This window comes from Colobus angolensis, unplaced genomic scaffold (genome assembly GCF_000951035.1).
Source record: "Colobus angolensis palliatus isolate OR3802 unplaced genomic scaffold, Cang.pa_1.0 Scaffold309, whole genome shotgun sequence".
NCBI lineage: Eukaryota > Metazoa > Chordata > Mammalia > Primates > Cercopithecidae > Colobus > Colobus angolensis.
This window is the reverse complement of record NW_012116366.1, coordinates 2,904,330-2,921,430: the sequence shown is the minus strand read 5'-3', so window position 1 is coordinate 2,921,430 and position 17,101 is coordinate 2,904,330. Positions and strand designations below refer to the sequence as shown.

At 37.3% G+C, this 17,101-nt stretch overlaps 1 protein-coding gene across 6 annotated transcripts in view; it reads left to right on the top strand.

Annotated features, from left to right (window-relative positions):
- The window catches only part of RTN4 (reticulon 4), an 80,427-nt gene that overhangs the window by 3,964 nt on the left and 59,362 nt on the right, over nucleotides 1-17,101 (top strand). Inside the window, exon 1 of one of the 6 annotated variants that reach the window (XM_011950589.1) lies at nucleotides 294-361. The exons of the other annotated variants lie outside the window; for them this stretch is intronic. The gene's annotated coding sequence lies outside the window, so the exon portion shown is untranslated. Of the gene's footprint in view, nucleotides 1-293; nucleotides 362-17,101 lie in introns of those variants that run through there. 6 annotated transcript variants of the gene reach the window in all.

The window sequence follows — 17,101 nt, the reverse complement described above, 5'->3', positions numbered from 1 at the left end:
ACCACACCCAGCTAATTTTTGTATTTTTAGTAGAGATGGGATTTCACCATGTTGGCCAGGCTGGTCTTGAACTCCTGACCTCCAGTGATCCGCTGGCCTCAGCCTCCCAAAGTGTTGGATTTACAGGCGTAAACCACAGGAAGTTTAATGATTGACAAAAGCATACTCATCTTGTATTGGTATGGGAACAAAGAAAAGAGTTCTGTCTTTGAACATTAGGGATTCAGGGGGTGACAGCACTCTCTTGGAATCTTGTGTGTTGGAATACTGAGGTTGGAAGGCAAAGGGGAAGGAATATTGCCTGTTCAGAGTTCCCTAATTCCATATTGATGATACCTATTGGGAAACTTTAGTTCTTTTAGTAAGTGTAAGAGCATTGTGATTATGGTCGTGGATAGTTAACCATTTTCAATGTGTCTGGATTTCTTAATGCATTAAAGAGTTTGTTCATTAATTCAGCCGATTATTGATTACCTACCAAGATACAGGATCTATTCTGAGCTTTGAGGGTATAGCAATAAGCAAGACACATGTTCTCCCCCTTGGGAGAGTACAGATAATAAGCACATAAATAAAGAACCCAGAATAGCCGTGGTATAAGGAAAATAAACAGGATAATGGCATAGAGAATGATGGAGATTTATGAGGGCTTTTTAAGGTTAGATGACACTAAGAAAGGCTTAGAAGGTGAGATTTGAGCTGCAGAGATAAAAAATTTCCAAGCAACTTCAGGGCAAACCCCTGAGGCAGAAATGAGCTCTTTGTGTCAGAGAATCTAGTGTAAGACTAGTAAGAAAAACTAGTGGGAGAGTGGAGAGGTGGCCTCACCCACCCAGATCACTGGGGGTCTTTAACAGGCGATAGTAAAAATGTTTAGCATTAAAAAAAATACAAATATGGTTATTAAATAATTGTGATTTTGGAACTAAGATAAGTTTGGAAGATTCAGGGCTACTGAGAGGACTGATGTGAGATAAAGGTGAGAAATGTGCAGAGCAGGGTTAGAAGCATAGACTAACCTACCTGGAAGAGAGGGTTTCTAGATCACTGACACTTGGCTGTTTAACATTGCTGTTTACATTGTTTATGAGTAAGCCCTGATTTTCATCTGTTAATAAGTTGTAATTTTACTGTTTGCTGTTGTACCCAGTGCATCTCCATCGCAATGCAGTAACTGAAGTGATACTAAAACCTTTCACCTGAGGGCCATTTTTCATGGAAAAATACTTGGCTTAGTGGTTGGTTAAGTTAGGCTTTGAGGATATGCACAGAAAACTCTGGCTAGAAATTGATTTGAGAGCAATTGAAACATAATTAAGGGTGACTTCGAGCTGGTCTCTGGACATGTTCTAAACCAAGGTTAATTGAGACTGAAAATACGTAGATCTGGATTCTGAAAGATACAGAATGCAAAATTAAGGAATTTGAATTTTACCATTCCACTTTAATCCATGCCCTGCTATCCAGTTGCCCTTGCTTTTAGTAATTTATATTATGAAACCAAAAATGTTTTTATTAATTGTTGTTTCTAAAGTTGTTATTTTTCACACCCTCTCGAATTAGAGCTTTAGGCTTTGGGAAGACAGCCATTGAAGGTTATTTGAACTGAGGGAAGGCACTGTGAAAGCGGTGTTAGAAAATTGGTGACAATATTTAAGATAGGTGGGAAGGAAAAACAGATGAATTATTTAGAAAGCTATTACAGTAGTTCTGAGAGAGATGAGTAGGGCCTTAACTAGTTCATTATTTGTTCATTCAGTGAAAATGGAATAGAATAGAAGGGAGGAATACAAGAGTATAAGAAGCATGCTTTCTTTAATTGGCTGTGAATCTGTTTGTATAGTTAGGTTACAAAGAGGTTGTATGAAAGACGAATTGATAGGACTTGGAAACCATGAATGTAAAAACAAAGAAAAGAATGTTAGTGCTTATTAAATCAGCTTCAGAGACTGCCAAAATTTAATTGCCGTGAAAATTTGTATAAAATTGAATATTGCTCATAAATATAGATTATGGGTTGGGGCTTAAAAATTACTAGTTTTTAGTATTATAAAGCCATTTATTATATGATCATTTCTATTGGCATAGGAGCATGTATTAGAAATTTTAAGATTTTGAGTGACATATGGTTTAAATATTAGGTATCAGTTCTTAATATAAAGTCCAAGTTCCCAGGAAGTAAGGTAGATGCTTCTAAAGACAAGAAAGTCATGCCCATCCATTCCCCACTTTCATTTTTGTCATTCTGAATAATTTCTGGTTAAGCCATTTCTTATTTTTAAAAGTTGGGAATAAGTAGTATACTCCCTATGGATATGGTGAATTATGTTTCAGATTGGTTCCTCAGCAACTCAGTGTCAAATTTGTGTGTTTTTGTAATTTGCAAACTCTCAAGTCCTTTTTAAAATGAAGTAATGGATATACGTGGAACCACTGATAAATAACTACATGGAATAGTGTTTAGAAAACATGCTATTTTAGTGCTATGTTATTGTAAACTTAAAGGATTTGCCATATTACAAAAACATTTCTGAAAAGGAGTATGTTACCTAATGTCCATTAGTTGGCTTTGTTTTATGTGTAGTTATTTTCTTTTAAAAAATCTAAAAACCAAAAAATGATGGTCTCACTTTTGTCCAGGTGGGTCTCAAACTTGGGACCTGAAGCTATCCTCCTGCCTGGGCCTCCCAAATGCTGGGATTACAGGCATAAGCAACCATGCCTGGCAAGTGTTCGTTTGTTTGTTTGTTTGTTTTTGAGACAGAGTCTTACTCTGTTGCCCTGGCTGGAGTGCAGTGGCATGATTATGGCTCACTATAGCCTTGACCTCCTGGGCGTAAGCAGTCGTCCCACTTCAGCCCCCCAAGTAGCTGGGACTACAGGTGCACACCCCCGTGCTGGCTGTTTTTAAATTTTTTTTAAATTTTATTGTATTTTTGAAATCTACATTTATTTATATTTTGGAGACAGGATCTTGCTCTTTCACCCAGGCTGAAGTATAGTGGTGCAGTCTCGGCTCACTGCAGCCTCATTTTTCTGGGCTCAAGTGATCTTGCCGCCTCAACCTCCCAAGTAGCTGGGACCACAGGCACGTAATTTTTGTATTTCTTGTGGAGACAGGGTTTCGCCATGTTGCCCAAGCTGGCCTCAAACTCCTGAGCTCAAGCAGTCCTCTCAAAGTGCTGGGTTTACAGGCATGAGCCACGATGCCCAGCCTAAATTTATTTTTATTTTTATTTTATTTTATTTTACTTTATTTTATTTTATTTTTGAGGTGGAGTCTTGCTCTATAGCCCAGGCTGGAGTGCAGTGGCGCAATCTCGGCTCACTGCAACCTCCACCTCCTAGGTTCAAGCAGTTCTCCTGCCGCAGCCTCCCGAGTAGCTGGGACCACAGGCATGCACCACCACGCCTGGCTAATTTTTGTATTCTTAGTAGAGACGGGGTTTCACCATGTTGGCCAGGCCGATCTTGAACTGACCTCAGGTGACCCACCTCCCTCGGCCTCCCAAAGTGCTGGGATTACAGGTATGAGCCACTGCTCCCAGCCTTATTTTTATTTTTTTAAAGATGGGGTCTTACTATGTTGGCCTTGAACTCCTGGGCTCAAGCAGTTCTCCCACCTCAACCCCTGAAAGTGTTGAGATTACAGGTGTGAGCCACTGTGCCCTGCCAGTTACTTTCATAATATACCTTCAAGCAACTTATTTGAATAACTGCTGATTCAAAGCCTCAATTTAATGGTTCCTTTTTAAAGTACTTTGCTAGCCCAGGATAAAAGTATCAACTGAATGGCTATTTCTTGGTTCTTCCTGGAACCCCTAAATAAGTAGAAGTAAATGTTGCAGATATACTGTACTTACGGTACATTCTTTGAGACTTTTTGTTCTTGTTTCTAAAGGGATCAGGTTCTTCTGAGGATGACAGCACTAGGGATGGGAACTGTAATGGTAAAACTATAGTTAGTAGTGTTTGAATGAATGTGACCTTTGTGGATAGCTAGTGCAGTACATAGGTATGCAAAATGATGAGACCCAGCTTTACTGATGCTAAGATTTTCTCAAACTAATGCCATCATCCTTTTTAACCCCAAAGGAGGAGTTGATAATTTCATATTTAAGCTATTGATTTTTATGTTTCTTGGAATGATCATTGATTTTTAAGTTGCTTCCATCACGTGTTTCCATAACATTCTGTTCTTATCTCTTCATAGTATATATCATTCTATAAAAGGTAATGGTATGGTTACTGATTTCTGTTCTCCACCAGATGGTGTATTGCTTGAGGAAAGGTGCTGTTACCTTTTTCCTTGAGGAAAAGGACTGTATGCATTGTATCTGCATTGCACTGCCTTAGATGTGATAGGCACTCAGTTTGTTGAATGAGTAAGATGCTGATCTTCATATTCTGTATAGTTCTAGAATTACTATAGTGTTTTCTCACGATAAAAATCCCAAATCATATGAAAGCATTTATTTATTTATATATACAAGTTAAAAATTCCAAATGGTACTACAAGAATATACAGCAAAGTAACTCTTTCTAGCTGTTACCCAGATTTCCACAAATGGTCTTCTGTAGATCCACCCTCTGTTAGTAGTTTCTTCAGTATCTGTTTAGAGATAATCTGTGGAAAAATATTTATACATGTATATCTTTTTCACTTAATTTTCCACAAAAACAGATGCAGAGGACGCTGGGGATGTACCATATTTTATTTAATCAGTCTCTTATTGATGGTTATTTAGGTTGATACTTAATTTTTTCTCTTAAAAATAATATTTCTGTGAACACTCTTGTATACACTTCTTTGGGAATACATGCCATTATATATGTTGTAGGATAAATCTGTCCAAGTAGAATTATTGGTTCAAAGGATATTTGCATTTAAAATGTTGGTAGCTAATGCAAGTGTCATTCAAAGAATTGTTCCAACATTTATTCCCACTAACCTGTTAAGGTACCTTTTCCCTTACATCTTTACGAACACAGCATATTAGTGAACTAATACATTGTTTAGCAAATTGTTCTTTTAATTTACATTTGAGTCATTTTTCATAGACTTAGGTGTCAGTTTTTTTCTGATCACAGCTTTTGCCTATTCTTTTGGGTTTTTGGTCTCATATGTGTAGATTCACTTAATCTGCATTGTAAGGTAACTAGCCTTTTGTCATATGTCTTGAAAACTTTTTATTGATTTGTTATTTGTATTTTGACCATGTGGTATATTTTTCTGTTTAGACATTTTTATGTAGTCAGATTTATCATTTTCTTTTGTGGCTTTGAGTCATAAAAGTCAAAAAAGTAATTGAGTTTTATGTAATTCTTAGAAAATCCTTCTTGAGGATCATAAAAATTTTCCCCCATGTTTACTCCTAATGAGTACTTTTATACATTTTATGATTTCATTTTAACATTTAATTATTTGATTTATTTGCAGTTTGTTCTAGAAAGTGAAGTAGTGAAATAATTTTATATTTCAAGATTATTTCCCATTTGTTCCAATACCTTTTATTTTGAATTATCCTTCTTAACCACTTTGAAGTACCATTTTTGTCATATTCTTGTAGTATGGGTGAAATATTTCCTCTGCTTTTCCATTTATCTGTCAGATCACACAGAAGTATCAGATTGTTGTGCTATAATTTTTAAATACTAGCTAGATGGCTTTTCCAGAAATATTTTTCTTGGCTATCTTATGTGTGTATAATTTTCTACCTCATCTTAAAATTTTTTTATCTTGTCCCCTCTCCCTCTGTTGGAGTTTTTGTAGGTTGCATTACATTTATGGATTAATTTTGGGGAGAATCGAAATACTTTCGGTGTTAATATTGTGTATTTTTCCATAAACACATGGTTTTTATTAACATGTACTTAAAAAAATTAGCATATAATTAGGTGAACTAGAGACTTTTAAAAATAAATATTCTAGCCTCCTTGAAACATACTGAATTATACAGGTATTTGGCTCTCTCTTTTCAGTTGATAATTGACTGAGAAAGAAAGCTAAGCCTTCCTGCTTTTTCATTTAAAAAAAAAAATTGTGTTGTGAATGAAAAAAATATTCTCTGTACTCCTGTAGTAGGAGCTATAGCTGCCAAATACTGGATTTTTTAAAAAAAGCAGTCTCTTTACATAGGTGGCCCTCTACTTTTCAAAAATGATTATTTCTTTAATAGCTTGTTCTTTTCATTGATGGGATTGTTACCACAGATACAGAAAGTTTATGAAGTTTTGTTGTTCAAGAGTTTGGAGTTGCTGCTTATATTGGTGGTCTCTTAGAAGTTCAATATTAAGAAAAAAATTAATATGTTCCTTTTTTTTTTTAAACTAGGCCTAGGGCTGACTAAGAGGACAAGAAAGATGGATAGAGGTTGTACTTATGAGAGGTACAGGTAGCAGATAAAGGAAAAAATACAAGCCCCTAGTTGTAAAGAATTTTCTGCTCTTAAAACCAGAGGAGTTTTGTGATTGGCCTTACGGGACATATTTACAGATCTCTGAACTGCTTTTGTGGAAAGAGAGAAGCTTGCTTAAGGATTCCAGGTCTGCCTACATGTTCTTTCTCCCCAGCTTTGTAGGTTGATTTGTAAACTCGCCTAATTGGAAGGTGCCATTATTAAGTTCATTTATCTCAGTGCCCTGGCAACCCTAGATGAAGGTGACCTATGACCTAAAAGCATGACAACTTTTTTTGTTTTTAAGCTACTAGAGGTTTTGATCTCAGAAAATAAGGGAATTTACTTTTATTTATTCTTTTCTTTTCTGAAGAGGTTACCAAAGATGCTTGTATCTATGATATAAATCCCTTTCATAAATATTGTCTTTAGAACTTCTCAGTCTCAGTTCATCAACATCATTGTTAAATTATGGAAAGTTTTATTTTACCAAATTCTGATACTTTAATTTTGTGTAAAAACCAAATTTTATGTAAAATAACTTGATAAAAACTTTGTTAGATGTTTTTGCTTGCATAGGTGAATTATTGAAAATCAGAATATGGAAGATCAAGTAAGTATTTCATTATATTTTGTAGGCCATCTGTACTACACACAGATTGGCCATAAGGATTAGGGCTATAAGATACCACTTTTTTTTTTTTTTTTTTTGAGGCGGAGTCTCGCTCTGTCGCCCGGACTGGAGTGCAGTGGCCAGATCTCAGCTCACTGCAAGCTCCGCCTCCCGGGTTTACGCCATTCTCCTGCCTCAGCCTCCCGAGTAGCTGGGACTACAGGCGCCCGCCACCTCGCCCGGCTAGTTTTTGTATTTTTAGTAGAGACGGGGTTTCACCGTGTTAGCCAGGATGGTCTCGATCTCCTGACCTCGTGATCCGCCCGTCTCGGCCTCCCAAAGTGCTGGGATTACAGGCTTGAGCCACCGCGCCCGGCCAAGATACCACTTTTGAACAAGGACTGAGAAACTGCCACCTACAGCATACCTTCTCATTTACCCTCTCTTATCAACCAAACTTACTCTTGTTCCCTTATTAAAATTTTGTTAATGAAACATGTTGTGGGGCTATGGTTAAGTTTAACATTGATAGAATCAAATGTATATATTTTAAGGGACTACTAAAAGAGTTGAGGGTAAAACTGTGGTTAAAATGGCTTCAATACAATAGAATTAGTATCAAGCATCCAGCTAATGTTCACATTTCCATTTATTTCTTTAGAGATGGAGTTTCGCTCTTGTCACCCAGGCTGGAGTGCAGTGGTATAATTTTGGCTCACTGCAACCTTCACCTCCTGGGTTTAAGTGATTCTCCTGCCTCAGTCTCCGAGTAGCTGTAATTATAGGCACCCAAAACTACACCTGGCTAATTTTTGTATTTTTAGTAGAGAATGGGTTTTCACCATATTGGGCAGGCTGGTCTCGAACTCCTGACCTGAGGTGATTCACCTGCCTCGTTCCCCCAAAGTGCTGGTGTGAGCTTTACTGAATGTCATAAATGGTCTTTTTTTTTTAAACAGTTAGAATCAGAATTCCAGTAAGGTCCACATATTACAGTAGATCAATTTGATTTATTAGTCTTTTAATCTATCGACAGGTTCTCCCTTGCTTGTGGTCTCTCTCTCTCTCTGCAATTTATTTGTTGAAGAATGCCCATATACTTTTTTCATTTTAATGTTTTTATTAAGATATAATTTACCTGCAGTAAAATGCACAGATCTTAAGTTTTAACAGTTTTACATTTTGACAAATGCATACATTTATTTAATCCACATCCCTGACAAGATATACAACATTTCTATCATCCTAGAAAGATCTCTTGGGTCCTTAGCAGTCAGTCCTTCAATTCTTTGCTCTGGTTCCTACCTCCTACACCAATCCCAAACAACTACTGTTTTGATTTCTTTCATCATAGATGAGTTTTACATATTTTAAAGCATCAATCTGGATGAATGGAATCATACATTTTGTGTTTGGCTACTTGCATTCAGCATGATGCTTTTAAGACTTACCAATGATACTGCAGGTATTACTAATTTGTTCCTTTTTTACTGCTGAGTGGTATTCCACACTAAGAATATAGCACAGTTTAATTATTTATTCACTTGTTGGGCGTTTGGATTATATTTTTTGGTTACCATGAACAAAAGAATGCTGTGAACATTCTTACATAGACATTTTTGTATGCATATATTTTCATTTCTCTTAGGTAAATACTTGAGAGTAGAATTGCTGAGTCATGGGGTAACTATATATTTAACTTTATAAGAAGTTGCTTAACTGTTCCCCCAACCACTTCCACCAGCAATGTGTGAGAATTCTAGTGGCTCTACATTTGCACCAACATTTGATATTGTCAGTTTTTTGAATTCTAACCATTTTAGTGGTTATGTAGTGGTTCCTCATTGTGATCTTAATTTAGATTCCCTAGTGACTAATGAATTAGAGGACTTTTACATGTCCTTTATGTGTATGTTTTCTTTGGTGAAGTGTCTGTTCAAGTAATTTGCCCATTCTTAAATTGGGTTGTATGCCTTTTTTCCTACATATTTGTAAGAGTTATCTCTATATATTATGGATACAAATCTTTGGTCTGATACATGTGTTGTGAATATATTCTGCTAGTCTATAGCTTGCCTATTAATTTTATTGATCGTTTCTTTGGATGAGTATAAGTTTTTAATTTTGAGAAGTCATAATTACTTTTTCTTTCATGGTTAGTGCTTTCTTTGTGATATCTAAGACATTTTTGCCTACTTCCAAGATTGTGAAGACACTTTGTTTTCTTCTAGAAGCTTGATAGTTTTAGCTTTTGTTTGTCTTGATCCATTTTGAGGTACTTTTTGTCTATGGTATGAGTTACTGTAGATCCAGATTTTTTTTTTCCATGCATATAATATCCAGTTTTCCCAGCAGAGTTTTTTGAAAATATTTTTCTTTTTCTATTGAATTGCTTTGATGCCTTTGGGAAAAAAAAAATTGACCATATGAAGTGTGTCTATTTATATACATCTATTTTGTGTTACTGATTTTTCTATCCTTATGCCAATACTTGATTATTGTAGCTTTATAGCAAGTCATAAATTAAGTAGTGTGACTGCAAGTTTGATCTTTTTTCAGAATTGTTTTGTGTCTTCTAGGTATCTAGTATTTTCTGCATAAATTTTAGAATCAGCTTGTTCATTTCTATAAAATTCCTGTTATGAATTTGATTGGGATTGCATTGAATCTTTAACTTAGTAGGGGGGAATAAGTGACATCTTAGGATTTGAGATTTTACACTACTTCAAAGGTAACAAGTTAGCCTGTTACATAGTTTCATGGATGCTGGCAGAGGATATAAGATGCCTGGGTCAGAGGCAGAGGACCTTTATTACTCACAGCAATGATAGTAGCCAGAATGTTAGCATTTTCTTGTGCTAGTTCCCTCAGCCCCATTTCACATGGAGCAACACTGAGATGGCTGAGTGAGATCTGCACCTGTAGCAGGTTGTATTATAGGACAGAAATCTTAAGCTTAGGGAAACAAATCTTTTGTTTCACACAATAAACATGGCTGCTTGTTGCTGAAGAAGAAGAAACTATCTCTGTTTTCCGAGGCTGTTCACAATACAAACATTTTTAAAAGATAGGAACATAGGGAAGATGTGTAAAAACATAATATACTCATAGAGAACTGCTTCCTGACACTCAACAATATTAACATCTTTCAACCCATGAATGTGCTATCTCTTGTTTAGATCATCTGTAATTTCTCAGCAGTGTTTTTCAGTATAGCAATTTTGTACACCTCTTGTTAAATTTATGCCTAAATATTTTATGTTTTTTTGTTATAGTAAATGATATTTAGAAAATATTTTCATTTTCCATTTGTTGCTACTATATGGAAATAGAGTTAAGTTTTGTATACTGTCTTTGCATCTATCCTATATCCTTGTAAATTCACTACCAGGTTTGGTAGGGTTATTTTATTTTGAATCCTTAGGATTTTCCAACTACACAGTTCTGTTGTCTGTAAGTTAAGATAGTTTTACTTTTCTCTTCAGATCTTTATGAGAAGCCTGGTAGATTGCTGGTTTTACGCAGAATCTTGAGCGAATGCATTAGTCTTTCATCTTTAAGTATGATGTTAGCTGCGTATTTTTTCCTAGATATCCTGACTCTTAGGTTGAGAAAGCTTCCTTCTATTCCTAGTTTGCTGATAATTTTTATGATAACAGGTGTTGAAGTTTGTCAGATAAATTTTTTGTATTTTTAGTAGAGACGGGGTTTCACCATGTTAGCCAGGATGGTCTCGATCTCCTGACCTCGTGATCCGCCCGTCTCGTCCTCCCAAAGTGCTGGGATTACAGGCTTGAGCCACTGCGCCCGGCCTAATTTTTTTTTTTTTGAGACACAGTCTCACTCTGTTGCCTGGACTGGAGTGCAGTGGCACGATCTTGGCTCACTGCATCCTTTGCCTCCTGGTTTCAAGCGTTTTTCATGCCTCAGCCTCCCGAGTCGCTGGGACTACAGGTGCACGCCACCACACCTGGGTAATTTTTGTATTTTTGGTGGAGACAGAGTCTTACCATGTTGCCCAGGCTGGTCTCAAACTCTTGGCCTCAAGTGATCTGCCCGCCTCGGCCTCCCAAAGTGCTGGGATTACGGGCATGAGCCACTGCGCATGGCCTATTGTTTGATTTTGAATGTTAAATCAATCTTACCTTCCTGGAATTAAACCCCATTTGGTGATTATTATACTTTTTATGAGTTGCTGGATTCAATCTGCTACTATTTTATTGAAGATTTTTTGCATGTGTGGTTATGAGGAATAATGTTATATAAATTAATTTTAATTTTCTTGTAATGTCCTTCTCTGGTTTTGGTATTAATGTATAAATCCATAAAAATTTTGGGGAAGCGTTTGCTTTTCCTTTATATGCTGAAAGAGTTTGTGTAAGGTTGGTACTATTGATTAGATGTTTTATAAAATTCACTAATGATTATGTGCTCCATCTGTGCTTGGAGTTTTCTTCGTGGAGGTTTGAAATTACAAGTATAGTCACATAAGGCTATTCTGATTTTTGATTTCTGCTTGTGTCAGTTTTGGTAATTTGTGTCTTTCAAGGAATGCATCTATTTCATTTTGATGACTGGGTATAAAGAAACTTATCTATTTCATTTTGATAAGTAGACATCAAGGAAGTTGTCTGCTCATCTAAGTTGTCTAATTTATTGCCATGAATTTGTGCATAATGTTCTCTTATGTTTTAGGACCTACAGTAATAGTCCCTCTTTTATTTTCAATACTTGCTTCCTCTCTCTGTCTCTCAGTCTCTGTCTCTCTTGATCATTTTAGGTGATTATCAATTCTGTTGATCTTTTCGGGGGAGCAACTTTTTGTTTTACTGATTTTTTAAAATCTGTTTTCTATCATTGGTTTCTGCTCTTTACTACTTACTTTCTTTTACCTGTTTGGATTTAACTTGCTCTTTTAAAGTGGAAGCTTTACACTTTGATTTTAAGCCTTTTTTCTAAAAGCATTTAAAAGCTATAGATTTCTCTCTAAGCATTACTTAAGACCACTTTATCTTTTTTTTTAAATTTCTTCAGTCTTTTTTTTTTTTAAGAGACAGGGTCTTACTGTGTTGTCCAGGTGGGAGTGCAGTGGCATGATCATGACATGTTACAGCCTCAAACTCCTGGGCTTGAGTGATCCTTCCACTTCAGCATCCTGAGTTCCTAGAACTAAAGGTGTGCACCACTACACTGGCTAATTTTTAAGTTTTCTGTAGAGATAGGGTCTCACTGTGTTGTCCAAACTGGTGTCCAACTCCTGACCTCAAGTGATCCTCCCACTTTGACCTCCCAAACTGCTGGGGTTATAGGCATGAGCTCCCATGCCTGGCCACTGTTCCTTTTTTTTTTTTTTTTTTTTTTGAGATGGAGTCTTGCTCCGTCATCCAGGTTGGAGTGCAGTGATGTGATCTCGGCTTACTGCAACCTCCGCTTCCCGGGTTCAAGCAATTCTCCTGCCTCAGCCTCCTGAGTAGCTGGGATTACAGGCACGCGCCACCATGCCCGGCTAATTTTTGTATTTTTAGTAGAGATGGGGTTTCACCATGTTCGTCAGGCTGGTGTCGAACTCCTGACCTTGTGAGCCACTGCACCTGGCCCACTGTTGCTTTATAAGGGGACTGCAATTATAGGTATTTTAACTCCTTGATTGCCTCTCAGCACTGAGTGAGGCACTGTTCCTTTTTTCACTTGCGCTTTTCCCTTGCTGTGTTTCAGGTTGGATAATTTCTGTTGATCTTTCTTTAAGTTTGTTTATCAATAAATCTTTTTTTCTGTATTGTCTAATCTGTCTTTAAGTTCATCTAGTGATTTTTTTTCAGTTAATATAATTTACAGTTCTAGCATCTCCATTTGGTCCTTTAGTCTATATTTCTCCACCAAGATTCCCTGTCTACTCTATATGTCTCTTTCTGTACTTAATAACTTAATAGCTATTTTAATTTTCATTTTAATAATTTGCTAATCCAGGCCAGGTGTGGAAGTTCACACTTGTAATTCCAGCACTTTGGGAGGCTGAGGCTGGCAGATCACTTGAGGTCAGGAATTTGAGACCAGCCTGGCCAACATGGTGAAACCCCGTCTCTACTAAAAATACAAAAATTAGCTGGGTGTGATGGCGGACACCTGTAATCCTGGTTACTCAGAGGCTGAGGCAGGAGAATTCCTTGAACCTGGGAGGTGGAGGTTGCAGTGAGCCAAGATAGCCCCACTGTACTCCAGCCTGAGCGACAGAGTGAGACTCCACCTCAAAAAAAAAAAAAAAAAGTGCAAATCCAACATCTATGTTATTTGTTTGTTTATATTTGCTATTCTTTCTTATTTATGGTCATATTTTCTTGCTGCTTTACATGTCCAGTAGTTTTTTATTTTATACTGTATGTCATGGATTCGGTGGTTTTAACTTTGTTCTGGCAGGCAGTTAATTTGCTGGAAAATCATTTTGACCCTTTCAAGTTTTGGTTGTAAAGTGAGGGTGAGTCTAGAGGCGGGGGTCTGCAGACTTACAGGGCCAGTTAGAGTAAATATTTTAGGCTTGTGGGCCATACAGCCTTTGTCTAAACTGTACATCTCTGTTTTTATTGTGCAAAAGTAGCTGTAGACAGTACAGAAGTGAATGGGCATGGCTGTGTTTCGATACAATGTGGGCTCATGAGCCATGGCTTGCTGACTCTTGGTCTAGAGTGTCCTTTAGGCTTAGAGTAGTCCTGCTTGAGGTGTTTAGTAAGATCTTTCCTCTCTGCCTGGTCAGAATTTTTAGGTCAGGTCTTCCAGCACTTTCTGACCTTTGATATAATCCAGTTAGCTTGCAGATCTACTATAGGTTTCTTGGCTAGGCTTTGCCGAGTCTTGTGCTGTGCACATGCAGCGTAGTATTCACCCAGAGGTTTAAGAGGAACCCCTATCAAGATTTTTGGAGCTCCTTTTCTGTGAAGCTTTTCTTTGTATGTTACCCTGTCCCACAAATTCCAGACAACTCCTCAGCCTCGTCAGCTTAGCAAGAGTTTGCAGTGTTCTTGGGCTTCTCTCTGTACCGTAGACCAGAATGTGCCTTCAGACAGAGAGCAGGGTAGTCATCTCGCAGGTTTCCCTTTCCTCAGGATTCACACTGCTGTCCTGCCTCTTGTCCAGTGTCTCGAGATAGTTGCTTCCAGTATTTTGCCCATATTTTTAGTTGCTTATATTGGAAGAATTAGTGTGTTGTAATTAATCTCATAGCCAGAAGCAGAAGTTCTGTGGTTTTAAAATGCAGGTTTTTTCTAGTATTATAATTAGATATGATTTAAATGCCTGTGTTTTCTCATATGTGAAACGGGGTAAGAGTAGTACCTACCTTACAGGGTAGTTTTGAGAACTGAATGAACTTCTGAAACATATGTGCCAGCTCAGCACAGTACCTGTCCCACATTAATGTTTCTATAAATGTTGTTATATTGTAGAATAGAAGCAATTGATCAATGCAATATTTGTGCTAATTGCAAGGTATTTACTGGGTGACAATTTACCTTGTTTGAGGTGAACAGACTTGAGGGGCTGATACAGTGAGAAGGATTGTACCAGTTGCACTCGTGCATAAACACATCCTTCAGATGAAGCACATCTTATGCTTTGAGGAAGCCTAGCTAAAAAATAATAGTAATAAAGCACAAAGACTTGGGAATTAGATGTTTTGAATTCTGACCCTCTGGCCTCCTAGCTTTGTGACTTAGGGCAGGTTGTTACTTCTTTTTTCTTTTCCTCTCCCTCCTTCACAACATTTTGAGGTAGGTACTATTATTATCCTTACTTTACAAATTTCATGAGGCACAGAAAGGCTAAGAGTTACACCGTTGTAAGTGATGGATTTGTGATTTGAACTTAGGCAATTCAATTTCATGACCCATGATTGCTTTATTAGGAGTCTGAGCTGTATTCTTGAAGGCCCAGAAGATAACTATTCTGGATTTTTGTTTTTGTGAGAGCTTTTAGAAATGTAGTACTTGTTTTATGGTTAACTCTGGATTTAATCCCGTTTTACAAAATGAAGATTTTTCTTTTTTTCTTAAACATAATGAATCTTTGAAATACCAATTTGAAAACTTTTTTACTTAGAAAAATTCCAGGAATATAGTTTTTATTGTAAGAGATTATTGTGCTAGGTAGGAATAAGAGTACAGTATATTAAAAAAATACTTCAAAATTATGGCACAAATTTAGATGTAGTTTGTTTTCCCACTAATTTTAAAAATAATACGTGTTTCCAGTTCACTTTTCAGATAGACAACCTCTGAATTAATGGCTTTTAACTATATTGTCTAGATAAAAAAGGCAGCCATTTTGTTAAGAATTGGTTAACTCTTATTTAGATGGAGCAGCTGTGTAATTATTTGGTTTTGCTCTTTGACCCTCAAATTTTAGTTTTATACAAGCTAATAATTCGTTATTTTAGCTGAAGGGAACTTTCCTTCATTTTACAAATGAGAAACTGTAATTTAAGATCGCATAGCAAGTAATCTTTTAAAAATGTGTACACATATATATGCACTTTATTTAAAAATCTTATAAGCCATTATGTTACTCCTTTGACTGGATAGCCCATCCTACCTTTTACTCTAGGTTGGAGGAAGCCCTTTTAAACTAACACATCATAAATTTCCTGTCATCACCCTCATCTAAGAATCCTTTAAATATGACATCATGCCCAGTATATATTTATCTAAAATATATAGGGCCTTGTGAAGTTAGCTCTCCTAATTTATTAAGGGTAATATGCTTGGAAGATAAGTCCATATTCATGCTAGCTACATCTCTTGGACTTTTTATCTATTTTGATCAGCCTTGTCTAGCTTGTCCATCCAGATGAAATTGTCTAAATTTATTAGGTTCTCTCTGTTCAAGGAATATTACCTTCCAGTCATCTCTCAGGCTCTTTCAAATTGTCTGATGGTAGAGGCCTTTAGTGTCGACTGTAGAAGATCTTTAGCTTAGTGAAGAGGAGGCCTGCCCCTCTACACCTGTGGGCATATCTTATCCCATCTTGTCAGGTGGGACAAGAGACTGAGAAAAGAAATAAGACACAGAGACAAAGTATAGAGAAACAACAGTGGACGCAGGAGACCGGTACTCAACATACCAAGGACCTGCACCGGCACCGGTCTCTGAGTTCCCTCAGTTTTTATTGATTATTTTCATTATCTCAGCAAGAGGAATGCGGTAGGAGAGCAGGGTGATAATAAGGAGACGGTCAGCAAGAAAACGTGAGCAAAAGAATCTGTGTCATAATTAAATTCAAGGGGAGGTGCTATGCCTGGATGTGCACGTAGGCCAGATTATGTTTCTCTCCACCCAAACATCTCAGTGGAGGGCAGTTTTTCTCCTATCTCTGAATTGAACAAATGTACAGTCGGGTTTTATACCGAGACATTCAGTTCCCAGGGGCAGGCAGGAGACAGTGGTCTTCCTCTATTTCAACTGCAAGAGGCTTTCCTCTTTAATCCACCCTTTATGGGTGTCGGGCTGGGGGACGGTCAGGTCTTTCTCGTCCCATGAGGCCATATTTCAGACTATGACATGGGGAGAAACCTTGGACAATACCCGGTTTTCCAAGACAGAGGTCCCCGTGGCTTTTCGCAGTGCATTGTGCTCCTGGTTTATTGAGACTAGAGAATGGTGATGACTTTTGCCAAGCATACTCCTTGTAAACATTTTGTTAACAAGGCATGTCCTGCACAGCCCTAGATCCCTTAAACCTTGATTCCATACAACACATGTTTCTGTGAGCACAAGGTGGGGCAAAGTGCCTGGGGCAAAGTTACAAATTAACAGCATTTAAGCAAAGCAATTTTTCAGCTGCAGGTCAAAATGGAATTTCTTGTGTCTTCCCTTTCTACGTGGACACAGTAACAGTCTGATCTTTCTTTCTTTTCCCTACAGCTTAGGGTCTCCCAACTGCAGGTTCAAGATGACATTGTACAAAGTTAATATTACCAATACAGAGTGTGTTAGTTAGCTTGGGCTGCCATAACAAAATACCATAGGCTGGGTGGCTGAACAGAAATTTACTTCTCACAGTTCTGGAGGTTGGTGAGTCTAAGATCAAGGTGCTGGCAAGGTA